At 43.1% G+C, this 27,419-nt stretch overlaps 1 long non-coding RNA gene across 3 annotated transcripts in view; it reads left to right on the forward strand.

Annotated features, from left to right (window-relative positions):
- Positions 1-27,419, forward strand: part of LOC123833673 (uncharacterized) — a 198,081-nt gene that overhangs the window by 81,339 nt on the left and 89,323 nt on the right. For 2 of the 3 annotated variants that reach the window (XR_010413310.1, XR_010413309.1), the window contains exon 8: positions 2,877-2,977. This is a non-coding gene — a long non-coding RNA (uncharacterized LOC123833673). Of the gene's footprint in view, positions 1-2,876; positions 2,978-15,545; positions 16,656-27,419 lie in introns of those variants that run through there. The other variant, XR_010413311.1, reaches the window with a different exon arrangement.

Raw genomic sequence — 27,419 nt, forward strand, 5'->3', positions numbered from 1 at the left:
AGTTGAATGTCAACTTGAGAATTTAGAATCCAGGGAGGTATGCTTGAATGTAGGATGTGCATCTCCTAGTCATTGAGCAAGTCACTTAACCTTTTTAAGCCTCAGTTTCTAACTCTATAAAATAGGAATAGTGCTACCTGACCATGTATCTCACAAAATTGCTATAAGGAGCGAATCAGAGAGTGGACAGATTAGCTGTATGTGGACCAGGCTCTGGGATGAGTTCATGAAATGACCCCCATTTCAGGAGCTGCAGAAACTTTGACTCTGAGTGACTGAAATATCCCAGAGGGCATCCAAAGGCTGATGAACTATTCTTCTTCCCTTTATTGAACATCTCGATATAAAGTCTGTGGTAGACTATAGGTCAAAATATCTGTTATGACTTAATTAACTTAGATAAGTGTCTATATGACATTTAGGTTAGTATGATCATTATCCCAATGGGTTTGTTTTTATAGTTATGCACACTTTTCACTCTTGAGAACCCCAAGGAACAAAATGTTATTGGCATCCTCTCCTGAAACAAAGAACAGCTGCATTTGTTTGGGACATTTCCCAGGCTGCTCCTTCCTCCATGTGTGAAGGATCCTGTTGGTCTGTCAATCCCACATCGAAGAGGGAGCTTGGGTTGTCATCACTTCCCTTCACCAGGACTCATGCAGCTGCTGGGTACTCCGTGTGGGTTCTCTATTGTGTTTGAAAACTCTATGGTGGTCGCCTTAGGTGTAAGGAGCTCTACCTGCATTCACCTTTCCTCTAAAGTACACAGTAGTGACATGGAACCCCAGTGGAGGAAAGTCCTGGGAATGTCCCTGCTTCTACCAGTGCTGATCTCATTCTGACAACTGCCGCCATATATAAAAGGACCAGAATGTTGAGGCTGGAAGAGCCTTGAGAGAGTTGAGTGGTTCTCAATTCTGGCTGCCTGTTAGAATCTCCTAAGGAGATTTTGAAAATACTCAATGCCTAATCAGCTTTGATCCTGATACTGATTTAATTGAAATGGAACAGGGTCCTGGCAGTTGCTTCTTTTTAAGTGCTCTCCAGGGTTAAGAACCGCTAATCAGAAGTCAGGACTAAAGCTGCTGTCTCATTGCCTCATGCAGATAATTGAAGATAACATGGCTTTGGATTCAGACATCTTTGAACTTTGAATTCTGCCTCATTTACTCATTAATTGAGGCCTTGAACAAACTCTTGAAATTCTCAATTTCTTTGCTCATAAATGGGAAAAATAACACTTAGAACATTTTATGGGAAATTAAGTGTGAAGACTTATGTCTGTCTTCTGCACTCATTGTAAGTAAGCAACTTAAGCATAGGGACCATCTAGTAAATAAAAATCACACTTAACTGAGAAACTACAATGTGTCAGACACAGCAAGTACAACATTTAAATTATCCCACTTAAGCCTCACAAAATAACTGTATGTAAGTTAAAGAACAATTTCATGGGGCGCCTGGCTGGCTCAGTTAGTAAAGCATGCGACTCTTGATCTCAGGGTTGTAAGTTTGAGCCCCATGTTGGGTATAGAGATTATTTAATAACAAAAAATCTTAAAAAAAAGAATAATTTCATGCAATGAAACAAATAAGACATAGATAAGTTAACTGTGTATGCCCAGGATCTCATAGGCTACAGGAAAGTCAGGATTTGAACTCAGATCTTTCTGACTCCAGCTTGTTATCTTAGTCCATGCACTGTACTATCTCCCTCACCTGTGCTAAATGTTGTTTCCCTAGCCCCTAGCACAATGCCTGCTGCATGGAAGGTACTCAATAAATATTCAATAAGTGGATAACAATTAAAATGTGTAAATGAACAAATGAATGAGGAACCTAGCTCGTAGAAGACAGTTAGTGTTACTACTCTGTTGATCAGTCTTCTCTGCTAACTCTATCAGATAAAAAGGTTTATCTTCAACAGAGGCAACATGCAATAAGAAAAATTATAATGTGCCTTCTATTATTGCCATGACAAAATGAGAAAGTAGACAAGCAACTGATCAATCCTATTCTTTCACATACTATCAGGCAGGGTATGATTTTAACTTGAGCATGTTGATAGCTGCAGATCAGAAAAGCAAATATCAGTTCATGCTAGTTTTAGAGTCCTGTTAATCTTCCAGATTGTTATTTGGACACTAGCTGTCAGCATATTTTATGTATTTCCTACATGTCTCCTGAACACAGCTGTGCTAAAACTCCGAGGGCTCATTTTAACACACGAGAGCAGCTTGGACTAGTTGGAAATGCACGAGATGTGGAGTCAGCAAGCCTGAGTTCAGGTCTTGGCCATCCACTTACCAGCTGTGAAGCTTTAAGCCCAAGCATCTCAAATGAAATATGCATGCCCTAGAGGTTTGGGACATTATGCTGGAAGGTCTCAGAGATGCAGGATAAACACAATGCATTCATTCATTTATTAAGCAAATATTTATTGAATGCCAGGCATTGTATTTCAAGTGAAATGAACAAGACAGATAAGGTTGCCGTTCTCATGAAGCCTTAGATTCTTCAGAGAGACATCAGTTCAGATACAGATGAACACTATTAAAAAAAAAAAGATATCATGAAGTTACTTTTTAAAGGCTTGATAACAAGTTTATTTTAAAAGGCTTGGTAATGGATTATTATTAGTTGCCTACCCAGAATTCACTTTCCCCTTTCTATTGGCATCTGTTTTCAATTAGATGTCTACTATGGCTACACACCACCCATGGGATGGGCACTGGTTGGCTTAGGCCAAATATATTCAACTTCCCATTGGTTTAGGGGTAGCCAGGTAATCTAAACAGTCCAATCAGCATTAATCTTGGGACTCTGGCATGCAATCCTGGTATCAAAGTCGTTTTTACTGCTTTTCCTCTCAGCACCGGAGAATGAAGATATAATGTCAAGAGGTGCTGGGGCCATTTTGCTGCTAGGATGAGAAGAGCTTAAGGATGAAGCCAATGTGAAGAGAAGGGTGCAGGTAAGTGGACCCCACTCTGGGGTTTGCCTCATCTCTGAACTTCAAGATATAAAGGCTAATAGATTCCTTTATTGCCTAGCTGATATGAACCAACTCCTCTGTTTCTCGCACCAGAGACCTCATAACTGATACAGAAATTTGGTTCCAGGAGTGGGGTACAGTAAAAGACAAACCCTAAAACGTGGATTTTGCCGAGCAGAAGTGATGAGATAAACGGCAGAGGCCTGTTGGGAGTCAGGCCTGGACCTAGAGGCATATCAGGGGAAATGGTAGGAAATATCTAGGATTGTTGATTACAGAAAGGTCCTACAATAAAGAAACAATCTTAAGAGAAGTGACCCATCTGAAGGCAGAGAAGGTAAGAAATATGGTTTTGCTTAGAAAGGCCCTCTCTAGGTATGGACTGCAATCAGGACAACTGGAATCTAACAGTGCTGCAAAGACCAAATACTCTGCTTTCCAAGTGAAGGTTCATACAAGTAAAGACAGGAGGTAAGACTGGGGCAAAGGACAAGCCTGACCCTTTAGTCCACCCCCAAACTTCCAACTAACAGCCCTCACCTGACAAAGCACATTAGAGCAGCTGTGATGGAACCTGGGGTCAGGGAAGAAATCATTCTACTCCAAGTTATTGTCAGAAAGTGTCCAGAAACAGAAACCAACACAAAAGTAGCAGCCATTACACTGAGGCTTTAGGGGACGGTCATACAACAGGGGCCTGGCATCAGACAATATAAAGTCCTAGACTGAATACAACGACCAGAGGTAGGCTGTCTGTCTATGGTTCCTAGCCTTTGGAAGTGACAAGTCAAATATCTTGATGATAACTAAGCTTACGAAGGAGCTATATGGCCAAAGAAATCCCAGTCCTGGGCAACCACAGTCTATGACTGTTCAACTCCTATGGCAAGCTCACTCTTTGAAGTCACACACAGAAAAGGAGATTATGCAACTCCTAGAAAGGGAAACTTCTCTAGATATGTCAATGAACAAAAAGCCTCCAAGAGAAAAAAACCAGAGCCTTGCCAAATTGATTCGGCTACTCCTCCACAGCCTTATCAGAACATGAGGCTGAGAAGAAAAAAGCAAATCCTTGGTACCAGCATTTCCAAGCCAGAGTCCTGGGATTCACCCTGATCAAACTATTTAAGTCATGTTCACCTCCAAGTCACATAGCCACCCCAGGGGAATTATGTCTTATGTGTATTATTGTCTGGAATGTGTGTTCATGTGTGTGCGTGCATGCTTTCCCAACTCTCCTCTTTTATAATTGAGATTTCTTTCATTGTAGTCATCCCTGGTCTTTCTCTACTATTGTATATTGGATGTGTTGGTGATTGATACATTTGTCTTAGCCATACTTTAACCAACCAAGAAGAGCTATATCCAGACCGAAAGAAGGTTTCCTATCCCCCAGAATTCCTGGACATGGAACTAGATGCAGTATTGAATGATACTTGGGTTGTCTATTTGGGGGGACAGAATGATTGTACTTTATGTAGATATGGATGGACATTTTTGAAAAATGCATGTATGGGCAGATAGATGTATGTAGGTGCTGTATAGTCAAAGGGGTAGACTATCTAAAACCACTTAATGTATATCCTAGGATTTAGCAAATAAGTTAATATAGTATGGAAAATGAAAGCTAGGCTTCTTACAGTCAGAGAAAAGAATTATAAATAAGGAAAGGGGGAAGGCTAGAATGAACTTGGTGGTGTTGGATTAGAATTGGAAGTTAGCAACATGAACTCATAATTTTTAATATGTAGATGCACATAGAAATTGACCTAGATATCTATCTGAGAGAAAGCCTAGAAGTAATGACACTCAGTATTAAAAAATACAGATCTTAATTGCCCAGATCTTGGTTTCTGAACACCATTCTCCTGTAAAAATTACTAGGGTTCTTTGGAGAAATGGCTGATTCTAGGTCTGAGGCAACGAAAGTACAAGATGAGCATGCAATATCTTATGCTGTTAGAAATAAGGAAGTCCTAAAAAAGAAATAATGGGGATATGTCAAAAGCACATAGGAGCCTACTTGAAGGGCCCCCCAGTGGTCAGATCGGGGACAATTTGAACAACAAAATAAATAATGCTAATAATAGATTATAACCCATAGAATAAAATGAGAATCCACAAACTATACTGATATACACAAACAAACAAGTGGGAGAGAAGAAAAGTAAAGTAGAAGTCCGCTAAAAATGTAGAAGGAAATAATGCAGTTAGAAAATCACCATTTGGCAAACACCACAGTAATAATTGTTTCAGGTAAAACTCATCAGTAAATGCTAAAATTAGTAGACAAAAGTCTGAGAAATAAGATATTTACCTAATCTCAAAGTATCTTCCCGAAAGTTTATGATTAATCACAGTGGGGAAAATAGTGACATTATAATAGTGAAACATGGCAAGCCCCAGCTTCATTCAGTGATCAAGGTTTTCCTCACTGTAATGGTCTGAGTCACCATCATGTCTCCAGTTAGGATGCACTCAGGTGGATATATCATCACTCTCTGTTATTTATTCCAAAAATGATAACCTGAATTTAAATCATGAGCAAACATCAGGCAAACCCAAACTGAGAGCCATTCTACAAAATAACTGACCAGCATTCTTTAAAAATGTCAAGATCATGAAAGACAAAGAACTCTTCCAGATTAAAGGCCACTAAGGAGACATAAAAACAAAAGCAAAGAGTGATCCTGGATTAGGTCTTGAACCAGAGAAAAGATATTAGTGGAACAGTTGGTGATATTTGAATAAGGTCTGTAGATTAGTAACAGTGTTGTAGCAAAGTTAACTTCCCCATATTGATCTTAGTACAGAGGTTATGTTGGATGTTACCATCTGGAGAACCTGAGTGAAGAGTGCACAAGGAGTCTTTGTACTATATTTGTAACATGCTTGCAAGTGAAATCACTTCAAAATGAAAAGCTCAACACTTTTTAAATTACATTTTAAAATATGAAAGAAAAAACCATCAGCCTTTAAAATGTTTCCATGCCCCCTCTTCTTTCAAATCTTCCCTGACCTCTTAACTATCATAATTCCATATGTAAATTCATGTCTATATTCTAATGGTTTCTGTTATGACTCAGAGGTCCAAAGACTGGCAGCCTTTGGGCTAAATTGGGCTTCAATCCTTTTAGGTTAGGCTGGCACAAAAGTCTCCCCATCCCTGAAGATTTGATTTGTCACAGCTCCCAACTACTCTTTATTGTTTCAGACATCAGGCTGGCTCTACTCATTTATATGACTTTTTTTAGTAGTAGTTTAAACATTACTACCAAAATTTTGAAGCCTTGTGTAACAAATTAAGCATAATATATTTTCATAGATAACTTGACTTTGGGCTCTGTTCGAATAGTCACGTTTGCTGATTCATTGGTCTGAGTTAATGTTCGCCTGACTTTTATTACATCATGAAAATAAGTGGTATTTCATTTTTGACTCAGAAATAGCCATTAGTCACCAAATTCCTCCCACTGTTCTTTGAGTTTAATGGCAGTTTAGATCAATTGCCAAAATGAGGAGGTTCAGAGATATTCTGCATTTATTACTCATTTCTCAGAAACCTGATGGGCTCTGGGTGTAGAGATTACATCATCTCTTCCAGATTCTTCTTCTACCCTATAATCTAATCACCTGAGAAGCTTTTAAAATACTGATGCCTAGATGCTACTCCCAGAGATTCAGATTGAATTCTTATGCAGCAGGACCTGGACTTTCTTTCTTTTCTTTCTTGTTTCCCAGATAATTCTAATGTGCACCTAGTTTTGAGAACCACTGATCTTCCTTGGTTACGTTTGAGGTGATTGAGCACCTATTGTCCTAGGGAAAGTGTGTAATAGAACTTTGGTACCTTGACAAAGTTTATCTTTCAATACCCCTTGATATGTAGGGCAGCTCACTGAGAAGAAAGTATACATTAAAATTTCCTGGGGAGCTCGCTAAATGTGCAGATACCAAGGTCACACCCTCCCAGATTCTGATTCAGTGTTTACTACACACCATGATAATTACCTGTTAGCTGCTCCATAGAAAGAAGACCTATAGCTCTCTGTGTTCAAAGCTTTATTTCTGAATTACTTGTCCTGACCCATTCATTCCTCCCACTACTTTGCTTCTTATTAATCCCATAAACTTCCAAATGTGTTGCTCATGCTCTAATTTTCATCATCGCTTCTCTCATTAGGCTTAACTTCTGACATTTTCTTCTTGGCTCCTCGTTGACCATGGTCTGATCTCCCTCTGTGAATCTGCATTTGTTTGTCTTGGGAAACTGTCCACACAGGTAGGCCTGTTCTTCCCAGAGATTTCCCTGCTGCAAAGTCACCTCTCCCAGCTTCCATATGCTGCATTTACCCCCATTTGAGCCTCATTGTATTCACTGGGTAAAAAGCCTTCTTAAACCTGGATGGCTTAACACAACAAACATGATTGGATAGCTGGCTGTTTGAACCAGCTGGGCTAGAGTGGGATCACTTTCATCTTTGAGATCTCACCTGGGATGGCTGGGATGGCTTGGGTCCTCTCTCCACCTGATCTCTCATTCTCCATCAGTTCTCTGGGCTTCTTCATATGGTGGTGGAAGGGCTCCATGGAAAAAGCAAGAAAGGGCAAGCCCCAATAAACAAGTGTTTCTTCAAGCCTCTGCTTGGGTTACATTTGTGTATGCCCCGTTGATCAAAGCAAGTCACATGGCCAAGCCCAAAGTCAATGTGAGAGGTGGCTACCTGAAGGCATGAGTCACTGGTGCCCATTACTACAAAAATAGACCACAGCTTTCCCCCTAATGCCATTATTCATGTCCCTGTCATACGCAATACTCCCTTCCTCCGAGCATCCCTACAAATCTCATTCACCTGTAGCATTAGGCTCAAAGTCCTGGGTCCTGTGATTTCTGTCAAGTCCAAATGAGGGTGAGTTCCTTGGCTATGGCTCCTTTGGGTTCAGAACCTGTAACTGGAAGAGACAAATTATATGCTCTGCAAACACTCAACAAACCTTGAAAGATCGGACCGGGACAATCACAGTAAATATTTCCATCCAAAAATGCAATTAAGGGAAGATACATAGCAGGTACTGGTTCGTAAGAATTCTGGCATCCTGCCAGGCATGTGCTGCCAGGTCTTCCCAGAGCAGGACCCAGTTCTGTGCCTGGGAGTGGCTTCCCAATCCATTGTTCCCTATCACTCTTGGCGCCTGTGGCCTGGCTCTTGGCTTTGCCTTCCTTTTTGCTTAAGAAATAGCCTGTGTTGGCTTCTAAGTAGCTCTCTGAGGTTGCTTCTTACTAAAAAAAAAGTTGGGGGCCCAAAGGCCCTTTTGCAGTTTGTGAAACCTCAGCCCCTTTTACTCCAAGCTGGCTATGTACTTTTCTGTTGCAGTTTGTTTGCTTTTAATTAAGAGTTTGCTTTTGGTTTTTTTTTTTTTTAAGAATAGTTTTGGGTTCACAGCAAAATTGAGGGGAAAGTACAGAAATTTTTCATCAGCCCTCTTCCACTACACGGCGTAGCCCCTCTGTGATCAGCATCCTCCACCGAGTAGTACATTTGTTACTACCGATACACCTTCGTTGACATATCATGATCACTCAAAATCCATAGTTTAGGGTTCACTCCTGATGCCGTACCTTCTCTGGTTTTGGACAAATGTATAATGATACATACCATCATTATGGCATCATACAGAGTATTTTCAGCTCCCTATAAAACCTCTGTGTTCTGCTTATTCATCCCCACCAAACCCTGGCAACCACTGATCTGTTTATTGTCCTCTCAGATTTTCCAAAATGTAGCTGTGTGTGTGTGTGTGTGTGTGTTTTCAGTACAACTCTCTTTAAAATGTCGTAGATGTTCTATGATCGTCAATTCAGTTCACTACATGCTCCAAAACCATATCCATAAATTCTTTTTGAGACTGGCGTCTCTCTTCTTTGGGCATGTCTAGCTGCTATGAAATAGTGCCATTAAGATTCTTAGAAGTTCTTTGGTCTACCTGTGATGTTCCACTGGAAACCACCTTGGAAAACCCAAAACCCAAAGATCAAGAACAAATAAGTTGAAAAAAAAAAAAAAAGAATGGGACAGGATTGTTTCTGCAAGGGTAGCCACGTAGAAAGAGACCAGGAATTTGCGATGAACAGATCTGGGACACGTGCTTCTCACCGGACACTGTGTAGATGAGCTGAGCCTGATTAAAGGCACCTGACTGGGCAAACAGCCACGATTTGACAGCTGCTGTCCCAATATATATGCAGCTTCCCGAAGTATTTTTTTTCCTTAAGGTATTTTACAAGTAGGGGAGCCTGGGTGGCTCAGTCATTGAGCGTCTGCCTTCGGCTCAGGTCGTGATCCCAGGGTCCTGGGATCGAGCCCTGCATCGGGCTCCCTGCTCCGTGGGAAGCCTGCTTCTCCCTCTCCCTCTCCCCCTGCTTGGGTTCCCTCTCTCACTGTCTCTCTATCAAAAAAAAAAAAAAAGATATTTTACAAATATGTTTGCAAGTTATTTCATGGTGTTTGTCATATATGGCTTTAGATGGCTGGATGGTTCTCTATCAAATGAATATGTCATCATTTACCATTCCTCTATAGCACCTTACTCCGGCAGTTTTGGTTTTCTGCTGTTAAAATAATGCTGCTGTCATCATTTTTATACATTTTTACTTGTGAGTTCATTGATTATATGCATTTTCCAACCTTTTAAGAATTGGATCATTGGGGGGACGCCTGGGTGGCTCAGTCAGTTAAGCGTCTGCCTTCAGCTCAGGTCATGATCCCAGGGTCCTGGGATTGAGCCCCGCATCGGGCTCCCTGCTCTGCGGGGAGCCTGCTTCTCCCTCTGCCTCTGTCTCTCTCTCTGTCTCTCATGAATAAATAAATAAAATCTTAAAAAAAAAAAAAGAATTGGATCATTGGGTAATACCATAGAAACATATTTGAGGCAAGTGAGCTAAGGGGCCAGTGTTTTCTAGAAGAATTGTACCAGTTTATGATGTTGTCATCAGCCTACCTACTTCCCTGAAGACTTACATTCTTACTATTTTTCTTTCCTTTTTAGAGTTTAGCAGACCAAATGGCACCTCATGGTTTTAATTTCCATTTCTTTAACTGCTAAGTAGACAAGCATTTTTCCTTTTGTTAAATGACTCAAACTGACTTTTCATGTGTGGCATCTCCAATTGTAGAGTGTAAAATTAACATTAGGCTTGGCTGCAAATGACAAAAAAACAGAAACTTCAAACAATACAAAATTGAACAGTGGCTTTTTTTCTTTCTCACAGAAAAGAGGTCTGGGGGCAGTCCAGTGCTATATGGCAGCACTCCAAGCTGTCAGGGACCCAGGCTCCGTAGATCTTTAATTTTTTACATTTTTTTAAATTTAAATTCAGTTAGCCAACATATAGTACATCATTTGTTTCAGGTGTAGTGTTCAATGATTCATCAGTTGCGTATAACACCGAGTGCTCATCACATCATGTGCCCTCCTTAATGCCCATCACCATGTTCTGTAGATCTTATTGCTCGTCTCAATCCTCAGCATGAGGTCCTAGCACCTGATTTGCATGCCTGTTTGCAGAAAAGAGATGGGGGTGGGGGTGGGATAAGCCAAACTTCTCTTGAAAGACATTCTCATTTCTCTTGTGTTTATATCCCATTGGTCAGCACTTAGTTTTATTTCCAAGGGAACAAAAGGGAGAAGAGCTATGGTGTTGACCAGCAGCCTCTGCCACACACAGTAAATCTCTGTCTGCCATCGGGGCTGAGAAAGTAGCAGCTCTGGGAGGAGAAGATGGTGCCGTTTGGCAGGGGAGTAAATGTGGGAAGAGTGCCAGGACTCAGGCTGGCGCAGAGATGGGTGTGTGCTGGTGGGAAAATGCCACCCATGGGAAGTTGGCTTCTCTCTGATCTTGGACCCTTCCCAGGCTTAACTCAGCCTTCTCGAATAGACCTTCCATCTCCTCCCCAAATTCTCATTGTTTTTCAGGGCCCTGCTCCCATCTCAACTCCTTCACTAGCTTTCCCTTACTGACTCAAGCATTCATTGCTCATTTGAACCTAGACACTGAGACAGGTTTTGTTAGGTTATCATTTCTATGTGTAGTTGGCCCAACGAGATTACAAATTTATGAAAAGCAGGTGTAGTACCTTACGTTTTTCAATGGCCAGCCCTCCTATGTCCCCTTCCACATTCTCTTATCTCAGTTTAGGAATCCCTGCTTACTCCCAAATATCCCGTTTTGGGGGAACCACGGTTTATAAATTCAGTGAACACGATTTGCTCGAGAAGGTATCAAGTGTTTATTTGCAGAATCAGCTTTCATGTTCTTCCAGTTGGTAAACAAGCTGTATGGCACTAGGATAAGAACATTTGGAACTCAGTAATATGATGTTTTGTTTTGTTCTTTTGTTTTGATTCCACAGAATTGCTTTATAGACAGCACAGAGCCATCAAAGGATATATTCCTGAAAATTGTTACAAGTGGCTTGAAACTGTGTATCAGGGATACAGTAAGTGGATGACAAATTGGAGGATGGTGCTGGTCATCAAGATGTAGCCATCTGTTTCATAAAAGGGGGTTATTTGCCCATTTAGTCACAAATCTGTAATATGTGTCATGTGCTTGCTACAGAAGGCACAGTGTCAGGTAATGTGGGGTCAGATCGAAGGGAGACTCAAGAGGAACCAGACCAGGATTCTGCTCTCAAGAAGCTTTGGAGAAAGTGAAAAACACACACATTAGTGTAACCTTTTCATTATCCCTTTACCTGTTGGAGAGTGGAAGAAACCCCATTAGCAGAAAGAAAACATTGCTATGGGTTGACCAAGCGCAAATAGGCAACAGAAGAGTAGCTTGAAGCAGCCCTTGACTCTGCCCTGGGAATACACCTCAGTCTGGGGTGAGTCACCTCAGATGGGGCTCAGGAATAATTCTGCCCTCTCTCTGCACTCCTCTTCCAGGGTTTCTTTGCTTTTGCTCTCTCTCGTCCCTCCTCCTGGGCCCTTGTGCTTTGGTTCGTGGCTTGTGCTGATCATAGGCAAGGAAAAGCAGCTTTCCTGGTCAAGCTTCAGAGTGCATCTTTTATTCATTCAACAATCGTTTGATCAAATATTTTTTAAAAAAATCTCCACCTTCCTCTTGCCAATATGGACTAATAGCATTACCCCAGTGTGTTATTATGCTCATAGAGATTCTACCTTTTTTCCTACCTCTACCAAGAATCCTCTACATTATCTGCTTTTATATCCTACCTTGATATGAAGCAGAGCCCTAAGGAGAGAAGGTTTGGTTGGGAAGAACCCTGTCCTCCCCCAGGGGGAAGCAATGGGGTCATAAGGAGGAGCAGAGAAAGTGCCCAGAAAGTGGGGTAGGGATGAGTGCCAGGATCAAGAGGACAGTATAAACCCAGGTAGGATGGCAGGCATCCTCAGGGCTGTGGGGGAGTGGAATTTGCATGTGTGTGCAGGGCTGAAATTGGGGCGTTTTTGATAATCTCTCTTGTTAGGCTTGACCTGTCATGTTGATGGTTAGGTATTTGGCTTTTCCCCTACAAGAAGGGGTAGAAGGAAAAGGTGTGAAAGGTGAGAGAAGGATTGTTGAGGGCCTAGGCTAGGAAGCTGAGGAGGCAGTGTGGAGCCAAGAACAAGTGTGGCCTTGGAATCAGGTAAAAGAAACAGCTGAGTTCACATGTCCTCTCAATCAGATATTGACCGTGCGGATTTGGGCAAACTACTTCTTTCTCACGTGTAAAATGAGGATAATAGTGCTGACATCACATCTAACACACAGTAATGTCTTGTTTCTCCACAGAGGTCATTAAATATTTTAAGCATAACGTGCTGTAAGATGTATGGCTAATGGCCTTATTAAGCAGGCTATAAACTGCACCTTGATAAAATGATAAATGAATGAGTCCTTTTATAGCTACAAAATTATTTAATAGATCACTCATCCGGATCCAGTGGTTCACTTCCAGAAAGTTCTTGACACATCTGGAGTTGTCAGGCTGGGGCTTGAAGAAGGAGGAACCCCTGTATTTCTAAGGCAAGGAAACCTCAGGGGTACAGGTGCTTGGATGTTCCTCTTCTCTGCTTGCCAGCGAGGGGGGCCCCTCAGCCTAAAAACATCTGCCAGGGAGCTGGGGTGAGAAAGGGCAGAAGCCATGTGGGAGGCACTATGGGAGGAGTTTGGGAAAGAAGATGACAGGATGCCAAGGAAATTTTGTTTGGTTTAGAGATGTGGCCTCAGGCCAGTTCCTTTCCTTCTCCCTTCATCCAGAAAAACAGAACTCAAGAGTAGAAGTCACCACCTTCTTCCTACCCCCTTTCCCAGTCCTGTTCTCTGCTCAGCTATGGCAGTCCTCCAGCGGCAGGACCTGTGTGGGGAGAAGAGGGGCAATGGGGACCCCAGAGGGGTTCTTAGGTTCTAATGCCCAGCCTCTCACCCGTTGAGACATCCAGCACAATCAGAAACTAAGATCCCAGGTCGCTGGGAGCCAGATGGTGCCTACAAGGTTGAGAGTGGGGTGGGGAGAAGAAAGGAATCACTGGGACTTGTGGGAGGACAGCTCTCTCGCTGGCTTGTCGACATGGGGGGCTTTAGATCTTTGGCTTGAAGGAAATGGATATTGGGGTGGGTACAGTCAAGGGAAGAGGGTGGTCAGAGAGTGCCCCAGAACAGCCACTGTTAGGGACACACAAAGTCCCATCAAGGAGTACACAGTCGTGGGTAATTTCAATAGAATCAGTCTCCAGACCCTGGTTCCCATATGGGCTTTTCCCTAAAATGGATTCCCCACCCCCCCGGGGGGGGCACGTCCTAGGTGTCAGACTGGTTCTCTCCCTCAACTCCCCATTTGCAGTGGCCCCCTAGGTACTTTTCAAAAGGAAGCCCCATCTCCCTTGCGTCTGCCTTTCCCTAGGAGCTCTGCCTCCCACAGGAAAATCCTCCAGTGCACCCAATAAAATGTCGACTTGAAATATTGATGTCTGAATCTCTAGTATGCGTTTGGCATTGATTTCAAGTAGGAGGAGGTGAAGGATTAAGATTATAGCTTCAAATTAAAGTAAATTATATAGGATAGTTTCTTAAACATTTACTCAAGCACATGGAGAAACAATCTTCTTTGGCTTTTACCAGAAGATTATTATCATATGCATATCATAATGCATTTTTAATCTGGGTACAAGTCTCCTGCTTGCTTCAGCTTTTCTGTACATTTAGTGGCCCTATGAATAGCTTCTCTTCTTTTTGGTTGGTAATTTCTACAAAATATTGTCTTATTCTAGCAATAAGCAATACTCATCCATAATACAAAAACTAATCTTTAAAAAAAAGACTTGTTTCTTACTTTATGCTTGATGATTATTTTAAAATTTTATATTATGATTATTTTATTTCACCCAATGATTTACTAATATAAATTATAATGATAAATCACCTGTAATATTGATTAACATGTAAATTCTTTTGGTGACAGGAAATTTTCACTTTTTCAATTTTGAATTAATAATAAGACAAATATTCAACTTAGAAAAAATTTAATATGTAAAGTTTTAACTTATGTACTTATTTTATAACCAAGAATTATGATATGGTGACCAATACAAGATTTTTAAGCTTAGAAGTATATCCTACTAAGATAAAGTTCTGTGGGTAACATAGATGGAAATATGCATGCAAGGAGGACTAATAAACGAGGGAAAATTTCTGGCTGTTAAAAAGAGCTGATTCATGTGTCTTTTGAATAGATGAAGGTGGGTATTCAATACATTTTATCGAGTGATTTAACCACCTTTAAAAGTCAATATGCCAGGAGTTACATATTTCTCAATTACTTAAACTTGCAATAAAAATGTTAAAAGTTAACTTAAAAAACATGTGAGGAGGATATATAGTTTTTCAAAAAATGTTAGGAGATCCCAGAACATTTATAGATCTCTGCTCTGGGAGGTGGAAGGTGAATGTAGAAATGGAAGGCGTGGAGCAGCTTTTATAGTTTTTAGACAAAGAAACAATAAATTTGTGAAGAATTGACAAAACAAAGATGTTTGGGCTAGGGGTGGGAATGGTGAAGAGTAACTGGAAAGGTGAGAGTGAGTTTAACAAGGTTTGTTTACAGAGTCCTCTGATGCCTTTCAGGGTTGATAGGGGTCTGGCTCCAGTGAGATGGAATGTATTTCCTGCCTTTAGGCAGAAAAGGGACAGCTTTTTCTGCATCTACTGCTTCTAATTGTCTTCGGCTCAAAATACTTTTTATGTCAAAGAGGCGTATCTGGGGGCGGTATATTCTGATTTCCTTCAAGTGTATCATAGAATTCTTTAAGGGTGATGGCATCTTCACCCTGATGATATATAGAATGTGTGCTTCTGAATTATTATGTTTTAAAGGTTTCCCAATTTCAATTTCTACTACAGTAAATATCAGTAAATATAATCCAATAGATAGAACAAAAGTTTTTTGGGTTTTCAGTAATTGTTAAGAGTACTGAAGAGTCCAAGACCAAAAAGTTTGAGAATTGCTGCCTGAGATCTTATATTTCAACACTTGTTTTGTAGATTTGGAGAAAGAGGTCCCAAAGAGAGGAGATCAGTTGTTCAGGATCACACGGAGCTTGAGGCAGAGTTGAGAAGAAGACTCTACACTCCACACTGCCCAGGTCACTTTGCGGATTAATCGCTGGCCACAGCACTGAAACCCATACATTCCCTTACTTCCCTCCAGGTATATGGGGCAGGAGTTTATCTGCCCCCTTTACCTCCTGCCTCCCTCTCCACCACCCCTGGGGAGCACGGGGTCTTCTAGTATGAGAATGCAGCAAAACAACGCTACTGGAAGCCCATCATATAAGCAAAATTGGTAAAGTAGGGTTTGTTCGTGCTCCTCTCTGAAGGATGGTAGCCTTCTCTGATGGAGCCAGAAGTAGGTCATCCTGAGACAGGAGTAGGTAAAAGATGGAAGCAGCAGAGTAGGCCAGATGGGTCTGCAGCAGACTCAGTTTTAATTGAAAGGTGACCAGGCAGGAACACTCAAGATCTCCTTTGCCTCATTTCTTGGATCCCAATTGTGACCCTAAGCTGCTGTGACTACAGTTACTGTCTTTCTGTTAATGGACTGCTCCCGTGGCCCTTTCAGACATGGTGAAACAGAACAGTTGGGAGATGCATAGGAGGAGCCTTAGAATTTTCTAGTGCATTTGCTCATTCAACTCAGTGGTGTTCGTTGAGTTCTCGCTGCATGCCTCAGCCAAGTCTGGGCCTTGGAATGCAACGTGATGCGACAGACACAGGCCCTGTCTCATGGACACCACCTCTTAGCAGAATGCTCCATGCCCTCCTTTTGCAATGCCTGAGGTTCAGAGAGGTGAAGGGACTTATCCAAAGTCACACAGCCACGTGAGGAAAGAATTTGCCGAACATGTGCCTTGTGCCTGCACCCCTGATACAGCAGAAATAGGCACAGATGAGCTTGTTAGAGAGATGAGACTTATGCCCAAGTTGGTATTATAAAGATTTAGAGGGCACAGGTGAGGTGAATCGGAAGTAATTATTTAATTTCTTTAATGACTTAAGGGCAGTTTTCGTGCAAGAAAAAAATTAGTCAGGGGGCTCATTTTTGTGTTTGTTGTTTGTTTCTTTAAAGTTCAATTTATTAAGCTACACATTTAAAACTCAAGTTCTTAATTTTAAATTCTGCTTATAAATAAATACTTATAAATCTAGAAAATTTGAAAAATCATTTTTCAAGGCCTTAGATGGATATGTTATATCACTTACAAATTCAGTTAAACTACTTGAAATATTTTAGACTGCACATACAAATTTAATACATTTGATTTCCTTTTTAAGTAACTCAATCGCCTGATTTAACAAAACATCTTGAGTGCCTGAATACGCTCTCAAGGAATTAACAGGTCCCAATCTTATAAGGGTAGTGAAGCTTAAGTTTTCTCAGATGTTTCAATGCTACATAAACTTAGTGAGATTTCTACTTGAAATCAAAAGTCTAAATTAGTTATTCAATTAACATTGTAAGATGAAATTTTAATGCTGATCTATTTATAACTCAAATAGGACAAATTATCCTAAATGTTCACATACCTAAAATATCAAATGTGCACAGATTCCTAAGGCAAAATATGAATACTGTAGTTTTGGTACTCTTAAACAGTTCTATACCAAATTTGACATCTTTCTCAAATAAAAGAAATTAGGGGATAGTTCAGATCATCCTGCCATATTCTGGGAATTACCTCCCCAGGGAAGTTTGGGGGTGACTTTCTCAGCCTGCTGGAGATTGCACAGATATTGACTTGATCCTTCCCTGTTGCCCTGTTTGTCAAGAGCACTCTGAGCGGTGTCGCCAGGCTTGGCTTTACCATTCATGTTAGACGGTCACTGATTTTGCTGCTCAAAGAAAATTTTAGCTTTCCCTCAAAATGGTCATTTGCTTGGATTTTACTTTTCTTTGGATCTTAAGATATGTAAAAGTAATTATGCCAAACATAAAACAGCCTTGACCTGAGAGACTCCTGCATTGGTTGATCACCCCTGTTTGTAGAACCTCACGATTCTTAGGAATATTAAGGTGTTGATGTGTGTGCCACCGGATGGTGATTCATTTCCATCTGTGACATACAGACAGTCCTCCCTCTACTTTAAAGTCACATTTGAGGATGAGGCCTTGGGTCTTCAAGGAATGTACAACTTGGCATCCTTTCTCTTAACTCTCGGGAGCTTCTTAAAGTGTTACATTTTTTTTAAATTTTTTTTTAAGATTTTTATTTATTTATTCATGAGAGACAGAGAGAGAGAGGCAGAGGGAGAAGCAGGCTCCCCGCGGAGCAGGGAGCCCGATGCGGGACTCGATCCCAGGACCCTGGGATCATGACCTGAGCCGAAGGCAGACGCTTAACCATCTGAGCCACCCAGGTGCCCCTTAAAGTGTTACATTTTGACTTACCTCTTTGAAAGCCCTCCTGCACCTGCCGCAGGAGGCCCAACATACCTGCGAGGAGGGTAACAGATGTGTGAGGAACTGAGTAAGAAATTCTGTGAAAATGTGGAGTCATGCGGAAGGCTGGTGTAGAGTTGACTCAGCAGAGCAGAGAATGAAGGCTAGCCTTCAAAGAAGTTGAGCAGCACGGAGGGTGGGAACTGGTGGAAAGGGAAGGTCTAAGGAAGCGTCCTGGAGGCTGATGAGAATGAGGGGTTTCTGAGAGATGGAATGCTACGACGCAAACTGAGTGGGTGCCTACAGGGGCCAGCCTCTATCTTAGTTGTTGTACAGGTATTGACTAACTCATTTCCTTCTCCGGGCACCCCTAGAAGGTACATATCATCATTGTTGCCATTTTCCAGAGTGGGGAAGCTGAGGCACGGCGAGCTTAAGTCATGCCCTGGTAGACTGTGTGCTTGATGATGGAAGATACTTCAGCATACGCTTCAGTGTGACATTTGAGGAGGTGGCAGGGCCCCCCCAACCCCCCAGCTCCTCTGGCCAGTCTTCCTGGCTGCGCCTCTTGTCAAGAATATTATTCAGTCTGCCTTGAAGTGATTCTTTCTTTCCTTTTTTTTTAAAGATTTTATTTATTTATTTATTTATTTAAGAGAGAGTGTGTGCCCATGCGTGAGCAGTGGGGGAGGAGCAGAAGGAGAGGGACAAGCAGACTCCATGCTGAGTGCGGGGGGTGAGGGTGCTCCATCCCACGACCCCGAGATCACCACCGGAGCCAAAATCAAGAGTCAGACACTGAACCGACTGAGCCACCCAGGGGCCCCAAAAGTGATTCTTTCATGCAAGGTGCTTGTTGGTGTGCTTGAGGATAGAGCAGGGCCAAGCCAAGCTTATGAAAACAGATGTAAGGGAAGAGTTTTGTGTCTGCTTGCCAATAAGTGTTTGCACTTTTTTTTTTTTTTAAGATTTTATTTGTTTATTTGACAGAGAGAGACACAGCGAGAGAGGGAACACAAGCAGGGGGAGTGGGAGAGGGAGAAGCAGGCTTCCCGTAGAGCAGGGAGCCCGATGCGGGGCTCGATCCCAGGACCCTGGGATCATGACCTGAGCTGAAGGCAGACGCTTAACGACTGAGCCACCCAGGCGCCCCAAGTGTTTGCACTTTTAGCAGAATTTGATCTAAGACCGGCTGCCATAGCAATAGGCACCTGTTAGTGAGCTTGTGCAGGACTGCTTCCCCTCTGATCACCAGGGTTGTTATTGTCTCCCAGAAACCCTGACAACTGCCTAACTATCCCATTGCTGAGGGCAGCCCGAAACTGCCCCAGGTCACACGGCTGGTAGGTGGCGACCCCAGGGCTCACGCCCTAATTAGCATGCCATCCTGCCACTCTGTAAGAGGAGGTGAACATAAGCAAGCAGGGTATAGTGAAGGGGCGGGGCCCTCAGGCAAAAGGCATCTCGGGAACCAGTAGTGATTTCAGAGGAAAGATTCCTTCAAGTCAGGAAAGGAGGAGGTGATAGTGTGAAGACGGTGGGTGCCTCTAATTCTAGACGTAGAGGGAGGAAAGCTTCTGCCTGGTGGATTGCATTTCCTTCGTGAAGTAGAAATCAAGGGCTCGGGTTGAAGTAAAGGGGGTGGGATTGGTAGTGGCTATGGGACAAAGTCCCTTTTGTGTCTCCCACTTAAAGTCTCATGGGACACAGGGCTGCCGAGCACCAAGAGTGTAGAGCTTCTCTGAAGAGAAGCTAGGAGGCTGAGCATGGCCCTAGGGTCGAGGTAGGACGTTTGTCCTGACCCCGGGTACCTATTGATCAAGGTCAGTCAGCAGGAAGCCAAGGATACCTGCCTGTCCTTCTCATGATCAGTGAGAAGGGGGACAAAGCACAGCCTGAAGGACCAAGTAGCCAGACACTTGCTCAGTAGGACTCGGCTAGTCTGGAAGGGGAAGATGATGGGGCATTTTCCTGTCTCTTCCCAAAGTGCATGAGAGTGCTGGATGCTCTGTCTTGAATTTTAAGATTCCCCGAGGTCAGTGAGGAGGACAGTCCGTTCTGGAGGAAATAAAATGACTTTGCCTTTTGTTTCTCTGCAAGAGCTGATGAATAATTCAAAGCGATGGTGAGGAAGTGGGCTCTGTGAGACAGGCAGCTCGGAGCAGGGACATCCTGGTGGGTTGCCATAGGACTGAGCTCTGTCTCCATCTTGTAGACTCCCTAGCATCCCTGGTACAGGTCCCACACAGCTCCCAAGGAGCCGCGCTGCGCTGCTTTTCAGCCAAGGGGCTGAATGTCTGCTACAGAGAGGCCCTGGAGGAACTTTCCAACTCAGGCAGGCACGAAGAGGCCAACTGCCTTCCTCGCAGGCATTTGCTTTGTACTGAGAGGACAAATAAGGGGGTGCTGCCAAGGGGCAGGGGAGAAGTAAGAAAGTGGGTTGGCTGGCTGGGGAATCCCTCAGGCCCTGCTCCTGCCTGCCCGTGTCTGGCCATGGGGCTTCTTCTTCTTCTTTTTTTTTTTTTAAAGATTTTATTTTATTTATTTGACAGAGAGAGAGAGACAGCTAGAGAGGGAACACAAGCAGGGGGAGTGGGAGAGGGAGAAGCAGGCTTCCCGCGGAGCAGGGAGCCCGATGCGGGGCTCGATCCCAGGACCCTGGGATCATGACCTGAGCCAAAGGCAGAGCTTAATGACTGAGCCACCCAGGCGCCCCTGGCCACGGGGGCTTCTTTCTCTACTCAGCTGGGGACAGTTTCTCCCGGAATCACCTTATCAGTAGCCCTTCCCCAAGGACTCACCTTTGATCTAGAGTTGCTGGTTCGCATTTAAAGGAGTAGATGTCAGGAGCCCTCTGATAGGGCAGATGCCCACCTCCCGCTGGGACTGAACTCACACACGGGCCACCCAGACATCTCGCTCTGAGAGTCAATAATCCCACTGTCTGGATTTTGCCTTCCAATTCAGCTGTCAGTGTATTATTATTATTGTCTCCTGGAACACTAAAGATACCTTGGAGGCACTTTAAATGCACAAAACGCCACGCCGTTTGTGTTGCGAGAGTGGCCGTGCGAGGGTCCCAGCAGCAGTATACTACCCCACACGAGAGCTGGCTGCTGCCTTCCTGGCTGTGCAAGACTTCCCTGGGCAGCCACGAGTGAAGTAAGGGAAAAGGCTATCCGTTCAGTGTCATGGGATTTCAGAGTATAACGTTTTCATTATGCAGTGTTCAGCTGTGGAAGAGTGGCGTTTAGCGACCCAGTCATAAACGCATTTAAGAGATGCTGGCAGTCAGATCAAGGTCTCGAATGGGACCAGGGAGTGGGTGTTGATCTCAATAAACCTCTCACTAACCTTCGGCAATAGTCCCCAAAATACAGAGGAAGGGAACTGCTGTGTGGGTGCAAATCCTCTTCCAGGAGTCAGCCCACTGGCTTAGAGTCACTCCCTGCCGTCACTGTGGTCTGATAACTTTCTGGTCCCCCAGGGAAGATGAAGCATCTTACTTCATTAAAACAGATGTCCTCAGGGTTTTGTAAAGTAGCACTCCCTCAAATAACCCATGTACCTGAGAGTAGAAGGAATGGTGTCACGGTACTCTGAGAGTGGGGTGTGTGTGTGTGTGTGTGTGTGCGCGCGCTGGGAAGTGGGGTAGGGGCGCCGGAGGAGTCACTACAAAAACAGAGCCTCAGAATCCACTCACTGATTTAGCAAGCACAGGCCGAGTGCCCACAGAACAGCTTGACTTAGGAATTAGATGCATCAAGACAATAATAACAAGGATAATAGAAGACTTTCTGTGACTCAACCCTATTCCAAGCTGCTGTGGTCTGAATGTTTTTGTCCCCCCCACATTCATGTATTGAAACCAAACCCCCATGGAGGTGGTAGTAGGAAGTGGGGCCATCGGGAGACGATTAGGTTGCTAGAGCAAAGCTCCCATCAGTGGGATTAGTGCCTATAAAAGAGACCCCAGAGAGTTTCATTGTCCCTCCTAGCATGTAAGGACGAAGTGAGAAGACAGCCATCGGTGCAAAAGCTGACTCTCACCAGACATGGAATTTGCCAGGGCCATGATCTTGGGCTTCCCAGCCTCCAGAACTGTGAGAAGTACCTTTCTGTTGTTCATAAGCCTCCCAGTTGATGATATTTTTATCATAGCAGCCCAAACAAACTCGGACACAAGCCCTTCTATGTTTTAGGAAATGTGTGATTTGGTGAAGAAGAGCAATGTATACCCAATTAATCAGAAAACACAGGAAAATGTAATCAATAATATAGGGGGGGGGAAAGGAACTATGGAATTGCCCAGGAGGGGGACATAATTTCTGAAGTTGGAGGTGGGAGATGGGAAAGCCTTCCTGGAGAAGAGCATTCCTTCTCCTTTCTTGGTCCCATTTGTGAGCCAAAAGACAAGCTGTATTAAGTCTAATAAACCTAAGAATAGCTTTAGAGATTTAACTGCCCCGGTGTTTAGAATGAAATTAGATTAAACAAAGAGCCAGTGTTGGCATCTTCTGGTTTGCCTGAACTTCACATCTATTGAGTCTTTCTTTTAAAATTAAGATTTAATTTATTTATTTAGAGTGAGAGAGCATGCATGAGCAGGGGAGGGAGAGAGAGAATCTCAAGCAGACTCCCCTGAGTGCAGAGTCCAACCTGGGACTCATCTCACGCCCCTGAGATCATGACCTGAGCTGACATCAAGAGTTGGATGCTCAATTGACTGAACCACCCAGGCGCCCTGCCATCTGTAGAGTCTTTTAAGGAACCCACAGATGCTCCATTGCTTCCTGCTTCTCCTCTGAAGCGACCTGATCTTCGAGTTCCAGCCTCCTTCAAGTTATAGAATCTTTCTGAAATAATTTCTTACTTGGGAGTATTGATTTTAAGTAGTAGTGTAGAAAAAAAAAAAAAGAGTTTTCTTATCTCCTTCCTCTACAATAAACAACTGTCCACAATACTATTGACTCAATAGGCCTTTGTGATGTTCCCCTTAGGATATAGTCACCACTTATTATATTCTTTCTGTGGAAAAACCAACACATTTGTGATGAAAAGGAGTAAAGGAAGATGATTGCATAAAAATAAAAGTTATTTAAAAAAAATTGTTAACTATCTTTTTTGAGATAGTGTTGGGTGGGGGGAGGCAGAGATGCGTTCTGGTCCTCAGTATCAATCAATTCACAATATAAAAGAAGGAGCAAAGCAACCACACACGCGCACACGCACACGCACACGCACGCACATGTACGCGCACGCACACGCACACAGGCAGCTGCTGAAGAGGAGAAGCTTCCGGGGAGGACGTGCTGTTGGGGACTTCACTGTTTCATTTCACACACACCTTCTTGTGCTGGAGCCCTGAGCCCCTGGTAATCTATATAAAAGAGACAGGGCAGTCATTTTGAGGGGTTTTTTTGTTTGTTTGTTTGTTTGTTTGGTGTCCTCTACAGAGATTTTAGCCAGGCTAGGTAAAGTGATGGGCGAGGGACAGGATTTTAGAACTTGAAAATATTTTGCTGCCTGTCTGGAAGCTGACCATGATGACAGTTGGCTCTAGGCCTTAGCAGATGCATTTCCCAAGGATTTTTAGATTAACGAGTCCAGAGAGCCTCCCGTGGGGGCAAGACAGTCACGTTATTATCAGATTACCAGGAAATAGGGGAATCTGAGGGTTGAAGTGGATGATGGGACACCAGGAGTTATCAGCCTAGGTTCTCATAAACACTTTTGTTTCCAGGACATGCAAGAAGGGGTAGCTTCAAGCCTGTGTGGCTTCAGGGGAGAGGGAGGTGATTTTCCAAGTGCACATTTGGTCCCTTGCCTCTGTGTTTGCACATACGCCCGTGAATGCTGTTCGAGCCTACAAAAGCCACCCCCCCCCCCCCCCCCCGCTCCCCTCTGCTTTCCCGGGGACATCCATCATGACATCTAACAGCTCAGCACTTTCCCAGGACCCCTTGTCGGTTTGAAAATTTCCAGATTTATGATTCCATTTCCCCAGGAAGGAGCCAGAAACTTCTTTTCCCAAATTCCTTTGCAGCTGGCTAGAAGCATAGGCCTGGCCTCCTTAGATGCACCCATGCAAGACTTTGATTAGGAGGAGGTTTGCAGAGTCAAGAGTGCTGAGTGGAAGCCTTTCCATGAGGGTGACAGAGAGACTGGGTCTACAGAGGCAGAGGTTACGATGGTCCTAATAGTTCCCCTGCAGCACTGTTAATAGCAGTCTCTCCTGGGACAATTAATTAGAGTGTCGGTCCTAGCTGAGTAGCTGCCAAGCCTAATTACCCAGCCTTCCCAGATAGCCCAGGGAATAACCAGGGGAGCCCAGTGAATGCCCCGGAGGTAGCCACAGGGAGATGCTTACTAGCCCTCCTTGCACATATGGATGGGGCATACCAAAAAACTCAGCAGTCAAAAGGAATATTTTAATGTACTCTTTTAGTAAACATTTAGGTATTCCAGCCTTGCAAAGAAAGTATGCATGTGCCTATCCTTATTTTAGAGTCAAAGAAACAGACTTTTCCGAAAAGTCTAGCAAGGTACTCAAGTGATTTAATATGCCCAGATTAAAAGTAGAGCCAGGCTTTCTGACTCCTGGTGCAAGGCTTTCTTCACAAAAACCTGCCTCACTATGTAAGGAGACTTGAATTTTATTCTTGATTGAATTCAACTAGAAATTCTCAAAAACATAAAAATCCTTCCAAGTAGCTGTTGATTTAGGGTACTCCTGTGACCGAGAGCAGGTCTGGGACGCGGGTGAAGCAGTACAAAATGTAATAGGCACCCAACAATGCAGTGATCAAGATAATATTTAATGCAATATTTTTAAAATAAAAATTAATGAAAAAAAGCCATGATGAACAAACATCAAACTTTTAAATAAGAACAGGATCAGTATGAATGATTTTCCCCTTTGTCTCAGGCTCTGATATAGTTACAGATCCTGTCTTTAGGGAACCTATACATATTATTTCAAAATAAGTTAACAACCCAAATGAAGGGACCTAATTGTCTTCTCAGATATTCCAAGTTTGAATCTTTGCCTCCTCGTATGTGAATTTTCTGCAGCAGAATACATAGCGGCATGTCTCTGTGAGCATTCCGGAGCCCATAAATTTTGTATTAGATCAGAATATCTGTGTCCAGACCTGTCTGGATCTGTAGAAATATTAGCTCTGGCTGGATCTCTAAAATAACAGAGTAAAGAAGACAGAGTGCACAAAGGGAAGCATAAGATTAAATTTTCATGACTATCTGGGCTGTTGGCTGTCAAGCACCTCTACGAAGATGCCTTGATAAATCGTAATGAGGAGCGTGGTGATTATCATTTATTTGACACTGTTGCAGAAACAGAGTTGGACACTTTAAATAGCTGATGCTTCTTGTCACAATCCCTGTGAGGTAGGAGGAGCTCAGGAGGAAAGTGAGGTTGAAGTCCCTAGTTAGCAAATGGCAGAGACACGGTGCAAGCCTAAGTCTGACCAACTCCAAGGCTCAGGTCTTCCTGCCATAATCTGTGTCCTTTCAAGAAAGTGGACTTGTCACCTTCCAGAAATCAAGAAGTCTGAGGACTAGGGAGCACCCAGACTGGACTTCCCCGCAGGCCAATGGACATCGTTCTACTGATGGCCTGAGGGAAACCTCACCTCCTCTTTGATGAGTGACCTGCAATCTCTGTCCAATGACCGGGCACCACTGGATTATCTCTGCCATGTTGTGAAATCTGTCCAGTCCCAAAGGATAGCCTCATGGATTTTTATGCTCATTACGTTATCCTAGAGGTTCTGATACGAGGAGATACCCTAAAAGTTCAGTTGTGAGAAGAAGTTCTGCCACAAGAAGTTCAGAAGGCATCCTAACCCGATTGGGGAAACTGAGGCTTGGGTCAGTAAAACAATTGCAATAGTGAAAACTGGGGCCAGAACCCAGGTAGGACCCCACCGCACCATTCAGCCACTCGGAGTCAGTCCTCACCCTATGTATCCAAAGGGTTATGCTGCATCAGTGAGGCTGAAAACTCTCCTGAAAAGGTTTAGCTTGTGGCCAGAGGTCAAACACTGGCATTTTCTGGGCCAAATCTAGTTTGTAGATGTGCTTTTTTTTTTTCTTAGTTTGTAAAGTGTTTTTGAAAAATTTAGATGAGCTGATATCATTTTAAAAAGCAAGGGTTTTCACCTACAAATCCAGATTTCTGGCTTCTTTTGAAAAATTCCAAGATGGGGACACACTGGAACCATTTTCACAGATGGCAGCTCTTGGCCAGGGCTGGTGGTGTGTCGGAGCCCACTCAGACCGGCCCATCAGAACCAGTTGTAGAGTGTTCAGGAATGCTATGGGCCAACTGGGAAACACTTGGTGGCCTGAAGCCAGCCATATGGGATTGTTTACACCACAGATACTGGCCGGATGACAAATGAGAGTTTTATTTCCTCTGCCCTCCCTCCCTTCCATCCTTCTTCCTTTTTTCTTTCCTTCCTTATTTCTTCCTCCTCCCTCCATCTTTCCTTCTCTCTCTCTCTCTTCCCTCTTGCTCACTTGCTTACTTACTGTTTTTCTTCTTTTTTTTTGGAGTGCCAGTTTATCACCATAACTTAAATAGCTGGAATTAAAGAGAATTCACCCTCTTTAGAAAAACACAGTCCCACTGGGCCATCATCACCTATCTATGTTACCCCCAGGCTAGGGAAGGCACTGGAATTTTCATCTCCTATAATAGACTATGGCTTTAAATGGTGATCCTAATGCAAGCTTGTGCATTGTTGAGTAGGGGAAGAAGATCAGTCATCACAATCTTGACTTTAAGCCCTTTTAACAACTTTTCTTATTCAAGTATAACACAAATGTGCAAAACCTAAAATCCCAGCTCAAGGAATTATCATAAAGTGAGCTTCACTTAACAATATCTAATTCAAGAAAGAGAATATTGGCAGTATAACCAGGGGCTCCATTGTACTTTCTCCCTTACGGCCCCCTTCCTCCTTCCCAAAGGTAATCATTCTCCCAACTTCTGACACTGTAATTTTGTTTTGCCTGCTTTTGAATATATATATATATATATATATATATATATATATATGTATATATATATATATATATTCAACAACTTTGCACTTGAAAGTATATATATTCTTTTATGTCTAGGCAATTTGATTTGACATTCTATTTGTGAGTTCCAGTCATTTTTGGGAATAGAGTTCTTCTCCACAGTTCTTCCTATAAATATTCCACAATTCATTCATTCATTCTACTATTGGAGGTTTTCCAAATTGAACTATTTTAGCCTGTTCCCCCAAAAGGAGAGCATAAGACAGAGGTTTACCTGTGAACACTTCGTTCAAGAATGTGTTTCTTGGGAGTTGGTCAGCAGGCCACAGAGAGTGACATGGAAGAAGGGAGCCCAATTTATGGATGTGTCACTAAGTTAACCACTATTGTAGTCAGCTGGTGCTCAATCCTGTGAAACGCATTTCAGA

The sequence above is a fragment of the Mirounga angustirostris genome, unplaced genomic scaffold, assembly GCF_029215605.1.
Source record: "Mirounga angustirostris isolate CCGP_5_RB_7025 unplaced genomic scaffold, mMirAng1.0.hap1 SCAF_7, whole genome shotgun sequence".
NCBI classification, from domain to species: Eukaryota; Metazoa; Chordata; class Mammalia; order Carnivora; family Phocidae; genus Mirounga; species Mirounga angustirostris.